Here is an 18207-nt window from a genome sequence, read left to right as displayed (position 1 = left end):
CAATCCTACCAATTTCAATTTTTATATTCACTCAGGGCATCAAAATCCATTATAGATTTTTCAAACTTAGAGTATATTTTTTATCCATGTTTGGAGGCTTGACTGAATTTTCAGGTAAAAAAGAAAAACACACATTGGATAATAAGGATCCAATTCCTTTAAAACTGTACCATTAACATTTTGACTGGATTAAAATACTGTTTACTATATTTGTGATGAATTAGCTTTCTTGTGAAAATCCCTTTCTTAGTGTGAAATCTCACTAGAGCAAACTTTCTGAGTGACAAAAGGTTTAACTCATTCCAATTTTAAAGATCGGTTAATTGGGGCAAAATGAAATAGAATAACAACTCACCATTTCTTAGGAAATCAGGAACAGAACTGACAGCAGAAATGATTTCTCTTAATTCATAGACATATATTTATTTTATTTTGTTTCACTGGTTCAGAGATCTATATCTTATTTCTATGATATTAAAGGTACTTGGTAAACAGCTACTTAGTAAACAAAATAAAGAATTAATCAGGAAAATTAGAATTCACTAGGATGAGATAGCAAGAAATATCCTATACATGGCTAGAAATAAGTACCACACTACAGAAAGTGCTCTGAAATTTGCTATGTACACATAAACTCCAGATATAAATACTCAACTAATAATTTTACTCCACAAACACTGATAATGCTGTGAGCAAATCCTTACTCCCTCTCCCTTTTCTTTACAGTACAATAAGTATTCTAAGGAAAATGCCACTCTGGAGCTGTGAGAGGAAGGAGAAGGATGTAGAGTCCATCACTATTCAGAAGCAGTCAGGGCAAAAATGATGCAGAGTAGGGGGGATCCTATTAGAAGTTCAAATGCATTCTCCCTAGAAATAATAGACAGACTCCTACATTAACCATATATGTCTATGTAACCCTCAATTCCATGAAATTATATGCTATTTCAGTTTATTAAGGGTTACATAAACTTTTGAGTACTTGCCTAGAAATGTGGTCACCATTTTAAAAGTTATTTTCAAGGGAAACTGCTATGCCCTACTTATAAGCTAGCAACTGCCTGCAGAGTATGACAAATAATGGAATTCAAGGACAATATAACAATAATTTTAAAAAGCACTATTCTTATTAGCCATAGTCTTCTGAGGAGGGGTAGTATATAAATAATCTACTGACATTAAGTGGGAAAAGGATTTTAGAAACAATAGATATGAGAGAAACCGGAGAAGACAGTCAACTGGCAGAAAGAATATAAAGACATCATATAAATAGATGTTCATGTATTTCATATTCAATATACTTCACAGTAATTAAGACACAGAAGCAAGGCAGGAGATGTACAAAAGGATGGCAACTAGGTTAAGCTGCATTGATAGAGAAGGTAAAAATACTTGATTTTTCAGTTGGATTGTGGCTAATTATAATATGCAAAACATATTTTACCATGTGACATAAGTAGCAGATAAAGTGTCTGAGTCAGTTAAAACTAAAAATAACTAGCTTTGGATCTTTAATATAATAATATAATATAATAATCTTTAATGACATAAGTAGCAGATTAACTGTCTGAGTCAGTTAAAACTAAAAATAACTACCTTTGGATCTTTAATATTATACCATTGACCACAGTGGTTAACATTTACTTTAGTACTTATGTATATTAGACACTGCATCAGCAATACTGAGTGATTCAATCTTTACAGTGCCCTATAGGTAATAATATTGCCATTTTATAGAAATATGAGGTACAGAGAGGTCAACTTGTCTATAATTACAAAACTAGTAATAGGCAGGGTTGGGTTTCAAATCTAGCTTTGGAATTAAATCTAGCTCCAAAGCCAAACTTTTAAACACTATGCTAAATTGACTTGGGTAATTTATTTCACTGTGAAAAAACCAATAAACTATAAGTAACTGTCAAAGGAGGAACATCTCCAAAATATGATGAGAAACTGGCTAAACTTCTTGGTTCTGCTGTAAAAATGAAAAAACCTCTCTAATAAAACATACCTCACACCCTCAAATCCTAAATTCACATGGTAAATGTGAGGCTATTCAGGACTTTAGTATTCAAAGAATAAGGCAATACAGAAAATTCCCAAAGAAGAAATTTTAAGTGTGGCTTTAAATAAATGGCTTCAAGAAATACTGAATTACTTAAAAGAGTAAAGGAGTTACCACATCATTCTCAACTTTAGGAGAGAATTAAGACCTAGTATAGCATAACATCCATTGTGTGTTATAAATTAACTTTTCTTTCATGGACATAGAATGGCCCCATCCTTACAAGAGGCTTTATGATACAGCTACATATATCATTGTCTGTGTTCTGTGGTTTAGGTGAGGAACCTTGATTAAGAAAGGAAATGCTTTTGAAAAGGGTGACCAAAGAAAACTACTTGCTGAAGCTCAGGCTGTATTTTTAATTGTATCCAAATACACATTTGTGTGAATAAGCAAAAGAAAAATTTACATTGCTGGTAGTCAGAAAGATACTTACCTGAATATTTAGGAGTTATGCAAAGATTAGTGGTAAACCAAACTCATTTGTAAATCTATATGTACAAACCACAAGGGTTTCCAGTAAAAAAATATGACCATGGGCTTAGAATTTATTAAACTCCTATAATTTACAGGAAGCTGTGTAAACTGTGCCTTCTATTTTCCTAGACAGAAGAGATAATTGTGTTAATTATGAAATACGAAGAGAAATGGAGACAAAATGATGGCCTGTGGTATATAAGGATACAGGAAGGTATCTCCCTAGTGAGGAGCAAAAATTTCTTTGATGTTAAGAGTAGTGTTCCCTCAGTACAGGATGGGGAGCAGTAAAAAAAGCCATTGGACATTTATAGGTTGATCCTTATTTTCACTTAAGTTGCTTGTCAATACTCTCTTTGTAGCTTGGTAATAGATAAAGATGATTTAGTTAAAGGCCTATATACAAGTTATTTTTCAATCAGTTAAGACTAGATTTTGACTTCAATGTTGTTGAAGCTAAGGAAGATTTTCCTACTAACTTGATAATAAGTCTCAGCTTACTATATATATATTACCCTAGAGATCAACCTAGAAGTATATCTGTCCAATAGAACTGACTTGTGTACCAATTCTGATTCTCATATGCATTCCCACCTGAATTTATGAGACCATTATTTTTTTAAATAAACTTTTAGCTCTCAATATTTTTAAAACAGATTATCAGGGAGACTGACTGGAGTCACAGAGAGCAAAGCTGTACACCTCTCAGGTGAATTTCAGATTTCAGCTATTAGCTGAGAAAGTCAATTCTACAGTTTGAGACCCTCCTTTCCCATCATATCCAATGTTAATAAGGAATTAGAATTGCAGATATTGGACTAATTCGTTGATATTGTTTGAGCCATACTCAAGAAAAACTGGGCCAGCTACCCTTACTCTTATATTTATTTATGAATGGAGTATCAGAGTGTATTATAGGAACAGTCAGGCCACGTAGAATTAAAATGCCTTAGAAACATTGACCTAGATTAATAATTGCTTTGGGACATTTGATATTAATATATAGTGGGATATTTGAGACTAGGTTTAAGCGCATGATTGAATCAGCATTTGGTCATTAAATGCTTACTGTGTGATCGATAGGGGAAGGGAGTAAAAGTCTAAAGAAACTAACTCAGTGTCTCTACCCAACCAAGTCTTATAATCTAATAACAGACTGAATACTATTTTATATATATAGCAATTAGGACATGATGAAATTTCATCCACTCATTAATTCAGCCCCTTCTTATTGAATACCTACTGTTTGCCCCAGACTTATCTTGTCTGCAAATTATAGATTTTGTTTTGGTAGAGCAGCCTCTACTCTCTAGGAGCACAACACAATACAGTCAGTCAAGTAAATATCAATTATAATACAGTATGATAAGTGTTATGATAGAAGTTAGTATAAACTGCTGTGGAGACATGTAAGAGATGCTCTTAACTAAGAGCTGGTGGGGAGAAGGATATATGAGCAGAGTCTTAAAGGACAATTATAATTTAGCTAGATGAAGGAAAGGAGGTGAAGTCAGAAAAAAAGCAAGTTATTTAAAGATGTGAGTAACTTGGCACAGTTATAGATGTGAGTGACTGTGGCAATTGGGAAATTGCAAGAAGTATGGCAGAATATTTTTAGCCATGACAGGGAATATTAAGAGGAGAGGTTGGTAATGGGTAAAAAAGTTTGTGCATGATGAAAAAGTTTTAGTATTGGAAGGTGATGACGGTAGCACAGTATCGTAAAAGTAGTTAGTCCCACTGAATGTTATGTTTAAAAATGCTTAAAATGGCACATTTAGTGTTTTATGTATGCTATTTTAAAAAAATAGAGATAAGAACCAACTCCTAAGAAACATGGGAGTAAGTGAAGGATTTTAAGTAGGGGAATAGCATGATTTCATTAAGATTTTAACAAGCTTATTCTGGTGAGCTATGTGGAATAAGGGTATGGGAACCAGTTTGGAGGTTATTCTAGCAATTCAGATTAGAATCCCAACTAAATCACTGAATGTAATTCTGGAAAGAAGGGTATGGATTCCAGAGATACCAAAGAGGCAGGTATTGATTGGTCATGCTGCATGTAGGCTAACTAGTATCTTTCCAGTCTAAGTAATTGGGTAGTGTCATATATTGAAACAGGGCTGCAGAAAAAAATTTGGGCACTAAGTTATGTTTGAGGTATGTGGTAGCTTGGAGTAAAGAACCCCCAAAACAGAGTAAACTTAATCCATTTCTGTGGGTGTGAAGCCATCGTTAACAGGACCTTTTGATCAGGTTACTTCAGTTAGCATATGGCCTAATTGACTCAGGATGGATCTTAATTTTATTACTGAGGGCCTTATAGGGAGGTCACAGAGAGAGAGAAAAAGCCACATGAACATGGTACTTGCTTTGCCAGCTAAGAAACTAAAACAAGGTGTTTATAACTCTGAAGAGAGATGTGGGTTAGAGATGCAGCTGATGCCAAGGTAGTTTCTTTATGATGTGATGATAACATATGTGACAATCCTGGAACAGTCCCTAAACAAGTAGGTGGCATATAAGTGAAAATAATAATAATGATGATGGTGGTGATGATCACAATAATAAAGCTGATTATGTCCTAGAAGTATATACAGCATTACTGTCCAATAGAACTTTTTACAATGATGAAAATGTTCCATGTCTGCACTTTCTTATGTGGTAGCCATGAGCCTCATGTGGCTACTGAGCACTTGAAATGCAGCTATTGCAACTGGAACATTTCATTTCATTTCACTTTAATGAATTTAACTTTAAAAACCACATGTGGCTACTGGCTATTGTATTAGCCAGTGCAGATGTGTGGTGAGAAAGGAAATGAAGTAAGACTGGGAGTGTATCAAGGTGACCACCAGCATATAAAGAACAGTAGAGTAATGGCCAGATAGTTAGGAGGAAAAGCAATATAAAGTATACTGTCTGTAAGAATAATTGAAATTCTTTTGAGATGATTAAGGTGAATGAAAGTTGGCAAAACAGGTTTTCTGGATGTTGCTGAACTTGAGCTACTAAGGTGGAGGTATTTCAGGCAGACAGAATAGCACAACCAAAGGCAAAAAATAAAGAAAGAACATAATAGGACAGTAAGAAGGTTTGCCTTGACTGGAGTGAAAGGTACATGATAGGGAGTAGGTGACCAATCATCCTGGCTTCCCAGGGACTGAGGGGATTCCTTGGATGTGGGGCTTCATTTTAAAACCAGGATAGTCCTGGCACCTGGGACTTTCAATACTAAAACCAGAAAAAGTCCTTGGGAAACTGAAAGGAGTTAGTCACTAGAATACAGGGTAAACAGTAGCTGGCAAAAGTATGAAAAGACTTTCAAAGAGAGGCAGAGAGGCATTTATTCTTGCTACAATAGGGTAGAATTAGGCTGTTATAGCTGTTTTGATTAGAGAACTGAAATGAGTTAAAGCAGTTTAGTTGGAAGGATGATTAGTCTGAAGGAAAGAAAGGCCTATTCAAAGGGAACTTAATTACCTAGTTGCTGCAGTAATCTATGTCTGAGTTGATCATGGTATAAGCATTGATGTTAGAGCAGAATAAGAAAGATGTTTATTTAATGCATAATATATGCTAACCAATGAACAGCTTACATAAATTATCAATTCTCCCTAAAATGCTGATGCTGAAACTTCATAAAATTTAGAAATGTTGACTTATTTGTTCACTCACTCACTCACCATTTCCCAATATTTTTGAGTGCCCCCCCTATGATATACCAAGTTCATTTATTGTCTTACCAGAGTCAGTATTTGAGAGCAGACCTCACTATAAAGTTCACTGAATGTGTTAGAGGTAAGAATTAAAAGGAAATATTCAAAGGGAGAAATAATAAAAATGACAAAATTTAATAACACACTGGATGTCAAAGATGAAAGATAAGAAAGAGTAAAAGATGACTATGGGATTTCTATTCTGGGAAACTTTAAGAATATTACCTCTGATAGAAGGTAATTAGACAGCAGAATTGGTCTGTGTGTGCTAGATAAGTCCAAGTCTGGATATACTGAATTTGAAATAGAAAAAAGACATTCAAATAAGCAGCTAGAAATACAGGTATAAATGTAGGTGAGTTATGATTTTATTATATATTATAATATACCAACATTTATGTGGACTCTAACTTTTCATATTTCCAGTTAATCTATTTCATTTGCAAATCTCTATAGTATAGGAAAAAATATAACATTATGACAATATTGCTAATCTATATTTGCATAAAGCTGGATTTCCACATAAGTACTAAACAGACTCTCTTCATTCCTATTACCATAAAAGAGAAGAATACAAATATACATATGCTCTCTCTGTCTTTCTAAAAGACATATATATAGCTTATATTTTAGCTTTAAGACATTTAGCTCAATAACTTCCTGGACTTGTTATATATGCATTAATATTGCCTAATTTAAAATTTTAAATTTCTTATGCTTTATTTTCATTGATGACCTCTTCTGTATTTCAAATGATCACAGTGAATAATGCAGTATATGAAGATAAACAGAAATTCACTGTGAACTAAAATAGTGTTTTCAAACATGTTTTAAAAAATACTCTGTTTTATGACAAATTTAAAATGTATGCTGAAGTAGAAAGAAGTACCCGTCAGCTTGTTTCAAGAATTACCAATTCTTTTTAAAAAAATGTTTTGATTAGATGGATTTATCAGATATCCCAGTCAAAAAGAAAGCCATGTGTTTTCCCATTATCCTACAGCAAACTTATGGCTAATCACTTATTTAGAATGTCAGAAAAGGATGTACTTAAATTCCTTATTTGGCCTACATAATTTGTATGCTCCAATTCCCTTCTAAAAATTCAAAGGTGAAGTAGGAGTCAAGAAACTTTCCTAATAGCAGTTGTAGTGTTTACAAAATATACTATTTCAAACAGATTTCTTCATGCTAATAGCTTCCCAACTATTGCAGACAGACAGCATGAAAAAAAATACACACAAGAGTGAAAGGAAAGACTGGAACATCATAGACAATTATACTGAAACAAACAAATAAATGATAAATCACTTGTTAAAGATTTTCTAAGTAAAATTTTATAAAGTAGAATATCTGAGGTGATTACCTCACAGTGTATAATCTTTATTTCATGGCTACTCCTAAACTGTTTCTGCTTCAAAAATGGTCCTATTTTTTCTTTATAAACACAAAATGCTGTGTTGTGTAAAGTATGGTGTCCTTCCTTCTTTCCTTCCTTGTATAGGTAGATGAATGGATCAATGATCTGCAATTTAACTGAAACCTCTATTTGAGAGAGCTCTACACTGCCAGTCAGTCAAGATTTGTTTAGATCATAATTGGTAATCTAATAGTATGTTAGGAGTTCAAAAGGCAACTGTTTCGTGTTACTTCAAAAATGCTATCTTTTCTTAAATGTAGCTTAAAGTTCTTAAGCATTCAATAAGAATATAATTAAATTTCAGTCTGTCCAACCAACAGGAAAAATCATTTAGCTTCAAAGTTTCAAATGACCAAAATCAACCTTGCCACTGGGAAATCTAAGACATTATATATAATTCTTTAAAGGGTTCAATTTAGACCATAAAAATATGATAATTTGGATGGTTATTTAAATTTTCTGGCTTAGATAAATAATGAATCTGAAAAGATCTGTTTAGTCGTATCCCAGCTTTGAAATAGGTACGAAAGAGTATAGAGCATTATCTCTACCAGAGATTAGTACTGTCTCTACCAGAGATAGTAATAATTTTGGTTTTGGTTTGAACTAAGGGAATTCTGAAGCAATCTTTTCAAAGGATTAAAAGCAAAATAAAACAACGTTGCTGGTACAAAGCTGAAGATCAGTCAGAAATTTGGAAGGTGAATTCTTCCTTATTTTTACCTGGCTTGAAGGGATGAACAAGGGTGCACAACATGAGAAACTGATCTCATTACATTCATGATATTTTATGCATTTCAAATATGAAGTCAATCCTGAAGGTTAAGAAATAACCAGCAAATAACAATTTTGCTAAATAAGGTATATCTATTATATCATTATAATTATAAAATAGCATTTGTGTCTGGCAAATAGTAAGTGCTTAATATTTATTGAACAACTAAACAAGAGAAAAACAAAATAAACTACACAAAGGGACATCTAATATTTCCTTGAATTGAAATTTTGTATTTTATAGATACAACTACATTCTTTGATGAGATATAATCCATAACTGTATAATGATCTGATAAAGTAAATACATATTGTGAAAATATAAGAATACTGCATGCCTAGTCACAAAAATGACGACAACAATTCTGGAAAAGCAGAAAGCATGGTATTTAAGAAGGAACAATTTTTTGCTACACATTTTCCAGCTTTATACCTTAGGCCAGACAAAATCTCTTTGAGCCTTGGTTTCCTCATGTTTCAAATAAGGATATAGTATCTTCTTCAAATAGCACTGTTGTGAAGACTGAGATAAGATATCAAAATGCCAAACACAGTGCTTGTCTTTTGTATTTGTATCATAGAACTGTGTCTTTTAAAAAGGACCATCGACTACATAGAGTAATCTTTACTAAGCAGTATCAGCCAGATGAGATTACAAATCATCTCACTCATATACAAATTAGCTCACCCTTATACAAATCATGGATAGATTCACTTTTAGGCATAGCTTATTATATTTTATTATTTTGTCTCATGAATGCCACAGAAGGGAGTGGCATGCACTTGGTAAAACCAATGTGCTACATTAGGGTATGAGAATTTATTTCTTGAGTAGTGGAGGTAACTGAATATGATGAACTGTGAGAGAAAGAAGTAACTGAGTGATGGAAAGTTTGGCTACCTCTATGCTGTAAAATAAATAGTGTATTTTACCAATAGTCTCATCAAATGCCTTCCATTTGAAAAATTGACATATAAGAGCATTCCTTAAAAATCTAATTTTTAAGGCTTATAGTCTAAAATTCTGTGAAACAGACACTTACCAATAAGATTAAATGGAAAAAAATTATGGAAGACTATTTCTGTTTAGAGGATTATCATGACTGTTAGATTCTTTAAGAAATTCTTCATTTCATTGGTCTTTGTAGCATCACAGATTTAAACATAAACATCACCTATGGGGTCCACAAAAATGTGGCAATAAGTGCAAGAGAGAAACCCTACCACAAATGACAAAAAAAAGAACAAATTTCATGCCAAATCAAGAAAGCCCAAGTATCACAATGAAAGGAAAAAACCCAGATGAAGCCAGAGTTCATTTAAGAGCTGAGTGCCATGGAACAAATGCCACAGCACACACAGTTCACCCCTCCTCCCCCAGAGCCAGATCCACATTCCAACCTGAGCACCCTCCTGAACACATGCTGTTACAGAGAAAGGAATACCCTGATGGATGTTGTAGGCTGTGATTGGAGATGATGCCAATGGTAGACTTCCTATACACTCTCATGGGGAATGGAGAATTTGCCTGGATGAAGTGGCAGAAAGAAATGGGTTATATATTTTTTAAACTGGAAATGATCATCATGAAGAATTAGGAAGACATATGGAAAATGTGATGAGATGATATCGACCTTCTCTTTCAAGAATTTTTGTTAGTACCATAAATATAATTTGTTTTTCATGTTTTGCTCTCTCTACATACAAATGTTTCAAGAAGAAATTAATTCTCCACAAAATAAGTTTTAAGACAAAAAACTTTGTGGCAGCTACAACTTGGAAGGAAATAAGACTGAAGATGGTTTTAATTCTATTGACTCAGTTAACTCAACTTTGTGAGTCTATGGGGTTTAGTCATGCTATTGCTGTAAGAACTTTTCCTTAAAATTTTAAGTCAAAAGTCTGGTTCTGCATATACTTCCTGGCATTTTAGACAGTGACTTCTTTCTGTTTTTCACATGATATTCTGAGATAAAATTCCTGCCATCAGAACTGAGCTGACCATACAGACCCACCCATGGCAGCGACAGTGGCACAAAGTAACACACGTAGGTAGGAACAGGCAATGTCTATAAAGTAAAAAAATAAGATCTTGAAATTCACAGGCTATTAAAGTTCTTTCATTTACTAATATTTTGAGGTATGTATATTCTTTTCTGTCAGTTACTCCACTCTGTCTCTGCTTTGGAAAGTAGATACAGTTGTTCAAAATTCATTAATAATATTTCAGTGAATCTGCTTTCTAGAGACAAGAAAGCCCATTTATGCTATTGTTTAACACAATCTGAATAAAAACTGAAACCACTAAAAGAGTAAAAAGCAGTTCAAATTTCATGTAAAATATTTTGTTGAAAAAATATGAAACTCATGAATGGTAATATAAAAATATTTAAAAAATACAAGTATCAAGGACATTATTTTACTGAGTTACCTAATCAGTTATTTTTTAAAATGGGAGTGAATCTTCTATCTTATATAAAAATAGGGAAATTCTAATAAATAAAAAAATAGGGGAATTATATTAACTTTTCATTTAATAATTAATTTTAAATGATCTCATATATGTTTGGATATTAAATTAGGATTAACACAATGCAAATCTTTAGCTATCAGGGACAGACACATCCATTAGTAAAAACTGGAATTCTACATTAACCAATATGAGTTTAATAATCTGGTTGAAAGGAATCTTTATGGAATTAAAGTGGTAGTATCAATCAAGTTGGCTATTTGTCTTTTCTGGGGCCTTGCCTTTCAATGTGATACAGTGACCATCAAAAAAGTTACCCAGACAAAAGTGGAGTATAAGTATAGAAGTTTTCCCCTAAAACAGGTGACTTTCCCCCTTTGGTACCCTCATTCCTTTCAGCAGAGTGCAAAGTGCAAGGCAAAACAAATTAAGGCAAAAGGAAAATAAAATAGGAAAAATGGTGAGGGTGAGCATGTTGATCATGTAAGAAAATACATGCAAAATATACCTCAGATACACTGTAGGTAGACGAGTACGAGGGAAGCCAAGCCTGGTTTTGCAGTGGGGAAAAGAAAACACTGTTAAAGAGGAAATGATAGCATAGTAAGGGTCTTAGAAGTTTAGACAGCTCCATCACCAACACATTTGCCAGATAACAAAACAGTCTTATAAGCAGAAACTTGAGTTTAAAATCATCTCGAGGTTCAAGCTATTTGAAGGAGAATATTGTGATTAAAAGCAAAACAAAACAAAATAAAACCTGGCTTAAAAAGCAGAAAGGGTCCATGACAGAGATGGCTCTCCTTTGGCCAAAATCTGGTATGATCTTGCTGAAAAGATGCTCATTTGAGGAAAAAGCAGCAAGCTGGCCCCTTTTCAACACTGATCTTCATTGGTTTAACATTAGTAAACTCCACATGAAGTTATTTATAGAATGACTACTGTACATCTTCATATTATTCTCTAAAAGGGCACCAAAGCCAGCTCGGTATCCTGATTGTGATTTTCTGTTACTATTTTTTCAATTTTCAGTACTACTGAATGTACATAATTATATATATTTCCAAAGGCAACACTGTAAAATGTTTTCCCATACAAGATAAAAAAAACAACTGAAACGCAAATTTTTTCTTACCAGAGAATTTCATTGTTCTTTTAAACCAAAATTTTATCATTAATTTTTTAAACTGCCATTTTATAATCAAAACCACATTTAAACTTTATGATTCAGCATTCATACTTTTATGGCCTGCTTTTAACTTTCTATGTTGGCATACTGCCACATTCAATTTTGTGGCCTGTTCTTTCATTATGTTGTCACATTGCCACGTGAGCTGAAATTTTAAATATGTACTCTCTAGTTACAAATTTTGCATGAAGTTCCAAAATGCAGTTTGGGAACTGAAATGAAGACATAGGAGAAAATGAGAAAGTAGAGGAATCAGAAATACTCTTATCTGATTTGCTATTTTATTTCTGGTACCTTGCACAGAAGGTGCACTTTTATTTATGTGATTTGCACTTTTATTTCTGGCACTTGCACCACTTGTTGGTGCTCAGTAAGAGTTTACTGAATGAATGAAGATACAAATTGGTTTTCTTGTACTCTTAAAAAACTGAACAGTGTGAAATAACATCACAATGTTTTGAGCTTATTTAATTGGTACTCTTCTGAGGTGATTAGAATCTATGGTAAGCAAAATAAAAGCAATAAAAATTTGTGATAAAGGTGTCATTGCCACTTACTGGGTTTATTGAGGTAGTTTCTAAAATATGGTCATTTTTTACATATTAAGAACTTAAACCATTTAAATTTCTTTAGCAAGATGCTAGTTCTAAGGAAATCCTGCTCTGCATGTTTATTCTGTGTCTATTACTGCAAATGTAAAACTGAAAAACTTTATCTTTCAAAACAGTTTGAGTGTTGTTTTTTTCCTCAGTTCTCCCTTTTTTTATTACTAATGAAATTTACTTTTCAAAGAATTATTTTATCAGTATCTTATTTTGGGATTAAAGTCAGTTCTGAGAAGAGCAATTCTATGGTGAGCATTATGTGTCACTTCACAGATGTGTCACTTTTACAAATGATGTTTTAGGCTACTATAGGTGAATTTATAAGATTTTGAAGAGAATATTTTAGTTCTAAGCACAGATAAGTAGATTTTGTTATTTTTTAGTAGAACTAAAACCTCAGAATTGTAGTAATTAAGCTGTCATATTAAGGGAATAAAATTAGCCTGTTTTCCAAAGAGACATATCTAAAATGAATTTACTGTAATCTTTATCATTATTGTAGTCTAGTCATATTTATAAGACAGAATATACTCACAATGTTACATAATTTTATAAATGAAATAGTTAATAAGTGCATATTATTATTATGAGTAAATAACAAAACATCAAACAAAGAAGACAGGATACTCAAACAATGTTCTATATACAAGAACTAATAGGCATTGCATCAAATTTTGCCCAAAGAAAATAGAGTCAGAGACAAATTGAGATAAACTATTGAGGTAGAGCCATTTCTATAAGAATGAACTTCTTACAGAAATGTTTACTCATTTAAAGGCGAATACTCCTGATATTCTTTACTCAGTCAAAGCTGGTTGATTTGATGCAGATTTTTAAGGACTGTATTTAATTGATCATGTTAAGGTATCTTTCCCAGTTGTATCAAATTTCCTATAGAAAGTATAATGATAGTAGGTGAGGTCAAATAGGAAATTTAGCAGGAAGCAAAAGCTGAACACAGTCTTCATGGAAAAGGTGTAATGAAGTAATAAACAAAAAATGCAATGCATAAAGCAAAAATACTCTATAAACACATTTTAAAAAAATGTAAGAAGGCAAGAATGGAATTCGGCTTTAAATTCTAAATCCCTCCAAAAAGATAAGGGCAATTATAATTTATAGTCTATTTATAAATTTGATTAGTTTCCAGAATTCTTTAAAAAAGGGAAGCATTTTGGAGAAAACTCACATGCAGATGCTTGGAGAACATTTGCTTCAGAGCTGACAGAAAAATGGATGTTTGGAGATGCTTGGGGTGCTGACAGAGAGAGCAGATACCCAGACAAAGGCAGAGCTGAGTGCCTTCCTATGAGATGCTAAGCAAGCCAGAACCCAGAATTGTAGCCTGGAGGAACTAAGTGATGGCCCATATATGCTTAGAAAGGAAACCACTGGCATTAGAAGCTGGAAGCAATGGAATGAGAAACAAAATTAAGGACCAGCAGATGCCAACCCTGTGCCTTCCCAGCTGAGAGGTGTTCCAGATAGCATCAGTCTTTCCTGAGTGAAGGTAGCTTGTTGCTGGTGCCTTAATTTGGACATTTTTTTGGCCTTAGAACTGTAAAATTATAGCATAATAAATCCCCTTTTAAAAGCCATTCCATTCTGGTATATTTCTGGCAACTTAAACTAATACAAGATCCTCAAGAGAAAGACTACCAAGACAGAATATAGGAGAAAAGAGAAGAAACAGACACTGAAGAACAGGATGATGAAAGTCACTATTTTCCCAAGAGGGAGAGATTTCATTATTGATGAAGAAAGACACCTGATTACAAGGAATTAAAACAGGAATTGGAGGTAAGGAAATGAAAGTAGTGAATATGGATTACTCTGTTAAGGGCCATTTGTACTGTTTCCATTTGGCGGGCATTATGAACAATGTCACTATAAAATTCCTGTTCATGGATTATGATACACACATGATTAAATTTCTAGGACACGTACACATACATGCAGGTGTACAATTACTGGTTATGGAGAATATATACTCTCCTTTACTAATTACCAAATTAGCTGAACCACTTTATATGTCTATCAACAGAGAATGGCGAGTTCCTCTTACTCTACAACAAATTGCCTGTACTCAATATTGCCAATATTTTCAAATCTGGTGGGTGTGTAATGATATATCTTTATGTTTTAATTTGTTTTTCCTTGATTCCTAATAAGAGTGAGCACCTACTCATATGATCATGAGCCATCTAGAGTTTCTCTTTAGTGAAGTCTGTTAGTTTATTGCCCATTTCACCCTTATTGCATTGTTTTCTCTTACTGAATTGTTAGATTTATGCATCTAGTCTAGATAACAAGTCCTTTATCAAATATATATGGTATAAATACTTATTCCTACTCTGTATTTTATCTTTTCACTTACTTTATCATGTCTTTCCATAAGGGGAAGCTTTTAATTTTAATGTAGTTAAATATAGTAATATTGTCCTTCATTGTTAGTAGTTTTTGTGTTTTAAAAAGAACCTTCTTAAAAGGAAATATCTTCATATAGATTCTGATGGTGAAGTCATGGCTATGTGATTATACTGGGAACCATTGATTTTTTAACTTAGGTTAGATTGTATGATATGCAAATAAACTGTCTAAAAATGAACAGAGAGAAACAAGTGCTGAAGAAAATGTGGAGAAAGAGATGTACCTATTCACTTTTGATGGTGAAGCTGAGAGGTGCAGCTCCTTTGTAGGGCAGTGTGATGGTTCCACATGGGTGGGGTTGCCATATGATCCTGCAACCCCATTGCTAGGTATATAACTCAAGCAACTGAGAATGGGAATACAAATAGACATTTACACACTGGTGTTTATGGTGGCAGTGTCTGTAATGGATGGAGGTGGCATAAGAGTACAATTACTAAGGAATGAAAGGGGGAATTGTGGTATAGTCAATGGATGACTGAGCAAGAATGAAGCTGTGAGGCATGCAACTAGGTGAATAAAATGGTGAGGCATGCAATTAGCTGAATGAAGCTTGAGGATAATATGTTGAATGAAATGTAAAGAAACAAAAACAAAAATATTTCCATGCCTCACTCTTATGGGCTAACTATAATATACAAACTTGGAAAACTGAAGTTGAGAGCATGGGTTATCAGATTGCAGTCTATTGTATAGCATCCTAGATTATAAATTCTTACACCAGTCACATCTATTTCAAAGTTGTAACCATTATTTCTAAACTCTGAAACATTTGTGTATAACCTGGTCATTCTCTGAAACTTTGGGTATCTATGTGACACCTAAGTCTCAAAATTAGAGCTCTGAAGCTTTGAAAGTCAGCATTATTCCATAGAGCAACTATTTAAAAAAGTTGAAAAAGTGATCAGACTTCAAATAGAAATATGAATGAAGCTGACCTGGATAGGACTAAGGTAAATCAGAATACAGGGTAAAGGATTAGATGGACCATATCTTAAAATTTCAACTTCTCTGTGAGATCAAAGGAAGAAATACTTGGTACAAAATTTATATTTTGGGTAGTGCATTGTCCAATTCAACTTGTATGGTCAGCTTATGCAAACACAATAATTACATGGAATCTTGAAAAGGGCATGAGATCTTGTTGGTTTTTACAGGCTAGAGGATACCCAGATTATGTTTCAGGGTAACTTGGGCAGAGGATTAAAAAGTATTTGCAAAGCCCTGTTGGAGGATTGGGGAGAAAGGAGGAAATATTAAACTTCCCCATCTGGGGAATTCCTAATATTCTCGCAAACAGTGGGAACAGTCAATTCAATAGGCTGAGCCCTTGATCTTGGGGTTCACTCCTATGAAACTTACCCCTATGAAGGAGAAGCTAAACCTACTTACAATGATGTCTAAGAGTCATCTACAGTGAACCTCTTTTGTTGCTCAGATGTGGCCTCTCTCTCCAAGACAACTCTGCAGGTGAACTCACTTCCCTCTCCTCTAAATGGGACATTATTCCCAGGGGTGTAAATCTCCCTGGTAACATGGGACAGGACTCCCAGGATGAGCTGGGACTTGGCATCATAAGCTTGAGAAAGCCTTCTTCAGCAAAAGGAGGAGAGAGAAATGAGACAAAAAGTTTTTGTGGCTGAGAGATTTCAAACAGAGTTGAGAGGTTATCCTGGAGGTTACTGAACCAGTAATTTTCATTCAAAAAAATTCATTTTTTAATAGAGTAGTGTTAAATACAAGTAAAAATTTTCCTCTTCTTTGGTTGTTTTCCCTACACTTATACAAGTTTACTGATTGACTTAGCTAATATTACTCCTACATAATGTTTACAATTATGGAGAATATATTTATGCTTGATTAAATTGAATCATTTCAACAATAATTTATGTTGCTTGAAGATAACTTCTAAGATCTTTAGGTAACTTAAACTTTGGATTGATTAAGTTAATGGACACTCATCAGATACATAGACAATTTTTTAAATAAATTGATTAGTGATTATAATTTTAAGCTTACATATTTTTGTTCCTTATTTGTATTTACTATATAGATGCTACAATTTTGGGTCATATTTATGAACATCTTTTTGTCTGACTTAGCAAACAGTAAAAGGGTTATATGCGGTTGTAGAAAGTTGCACTACATATATGTTCATGAGCTTTGCTAGTCTGCTAAAATGCATGTATGTCAGACAGTTCTCAATTATTCACCCCCAAGTTTTATCAGCAAAATAGAAATCAGTTAATTCTGTTAAAAGTTATAAATAAAATGTGTGGTTGAGAATATACTAGAAGCAAAAGTAACAGAGAAATACAATTATGTGTGCACGTGCTTTTTTTTTTTTAACATGGGCAGGCACTGTGCTTTTGTTTTAAAGGAAAACGAGATGTTTTGTCCTAAAGCAATGTTTCTTGAACTTTTCTGTCTCCTGACCCCTTGAAATTTATTTATAACCCCAAACAGCTTTTGTATATGTGGGCTATAACAACCAACATTTACTGAATTTGAAATTCACACAGATAACCAGGCCATTCAGAATGAATGGGGCTCATTAATGAAATAAGTGCCAAATAAGCATTCCCATAGTTAACACAGCATCTATAGTAGCTTTGAGAAAACTGAAGGCCTTCTTTTTCATTCTTTTTTTTTGATATCTATTTCTTCCTTTTCATTCTTTTCTATGGATGCCATGTCTGAAAACAAGAGCATTATACTTATTTATGTATAGCTCTTTAAGTCTAAACACTCTATAGCATCTGTCAAAAAGATGAATATCGACAAAAGACTTTATAACTTTAATAAATGAGAAAAGTTCCAGGGTGGTACTACATGAGGACATCCAGTTAGAATAGTTTAACAGCCTTTGTCAACTAGTTCCTCCAGGGAATTAAGGCCTAATGTTGTATGGTATTCATTGTATGTAATGAATTAACTTCTCTCTAATGCATATAGAATGGTAGTACTTATATACACACCTTGAGAGAATAGGAATAAAGAAAAATCACTCAAATCATTTTTGATATACTAACCTGAAACAATATAATAATGTAAATCT

At 33.4% G+C, this 18207-nt stretch overlaps 1 long non-coding RNA gene across 1 annotated transcript in view; it reads left to right on the top strand.

The window, feature by feature from the left end:
- The window catches only part of LOC143673028 (uncharacterized), a 288041-nt gene that overhangs the window by 164690 nt on the left and 105144 nt on the right, over nt 1–18207 (top strand). The gene's annotated exons all lie outside the window — the stretch shown is intronic.

This window comes from Tamandua tetradactyla (genome assembly GCF_023851605.1).
Source record: "Tamandua tetradactyla isolate mTamTet1 chromosome 25 unlocalized genomic scaffold, mTamTet1.pri SUPER_25_unloc_1, whole genome shotgun sequence".
Taxonomy (NCBI): Eukaryota; Metazoa; Chordata; class Mammalia; order Pilosa; family Myrmecophagidae; genus Tamandua; species Tamandua tetradactyla.
The sequence above is the reverse complement of the archived record's forward strand: the minus strand, read 5'-3'. Positions and strand labels throughout refer to the sequence as shown.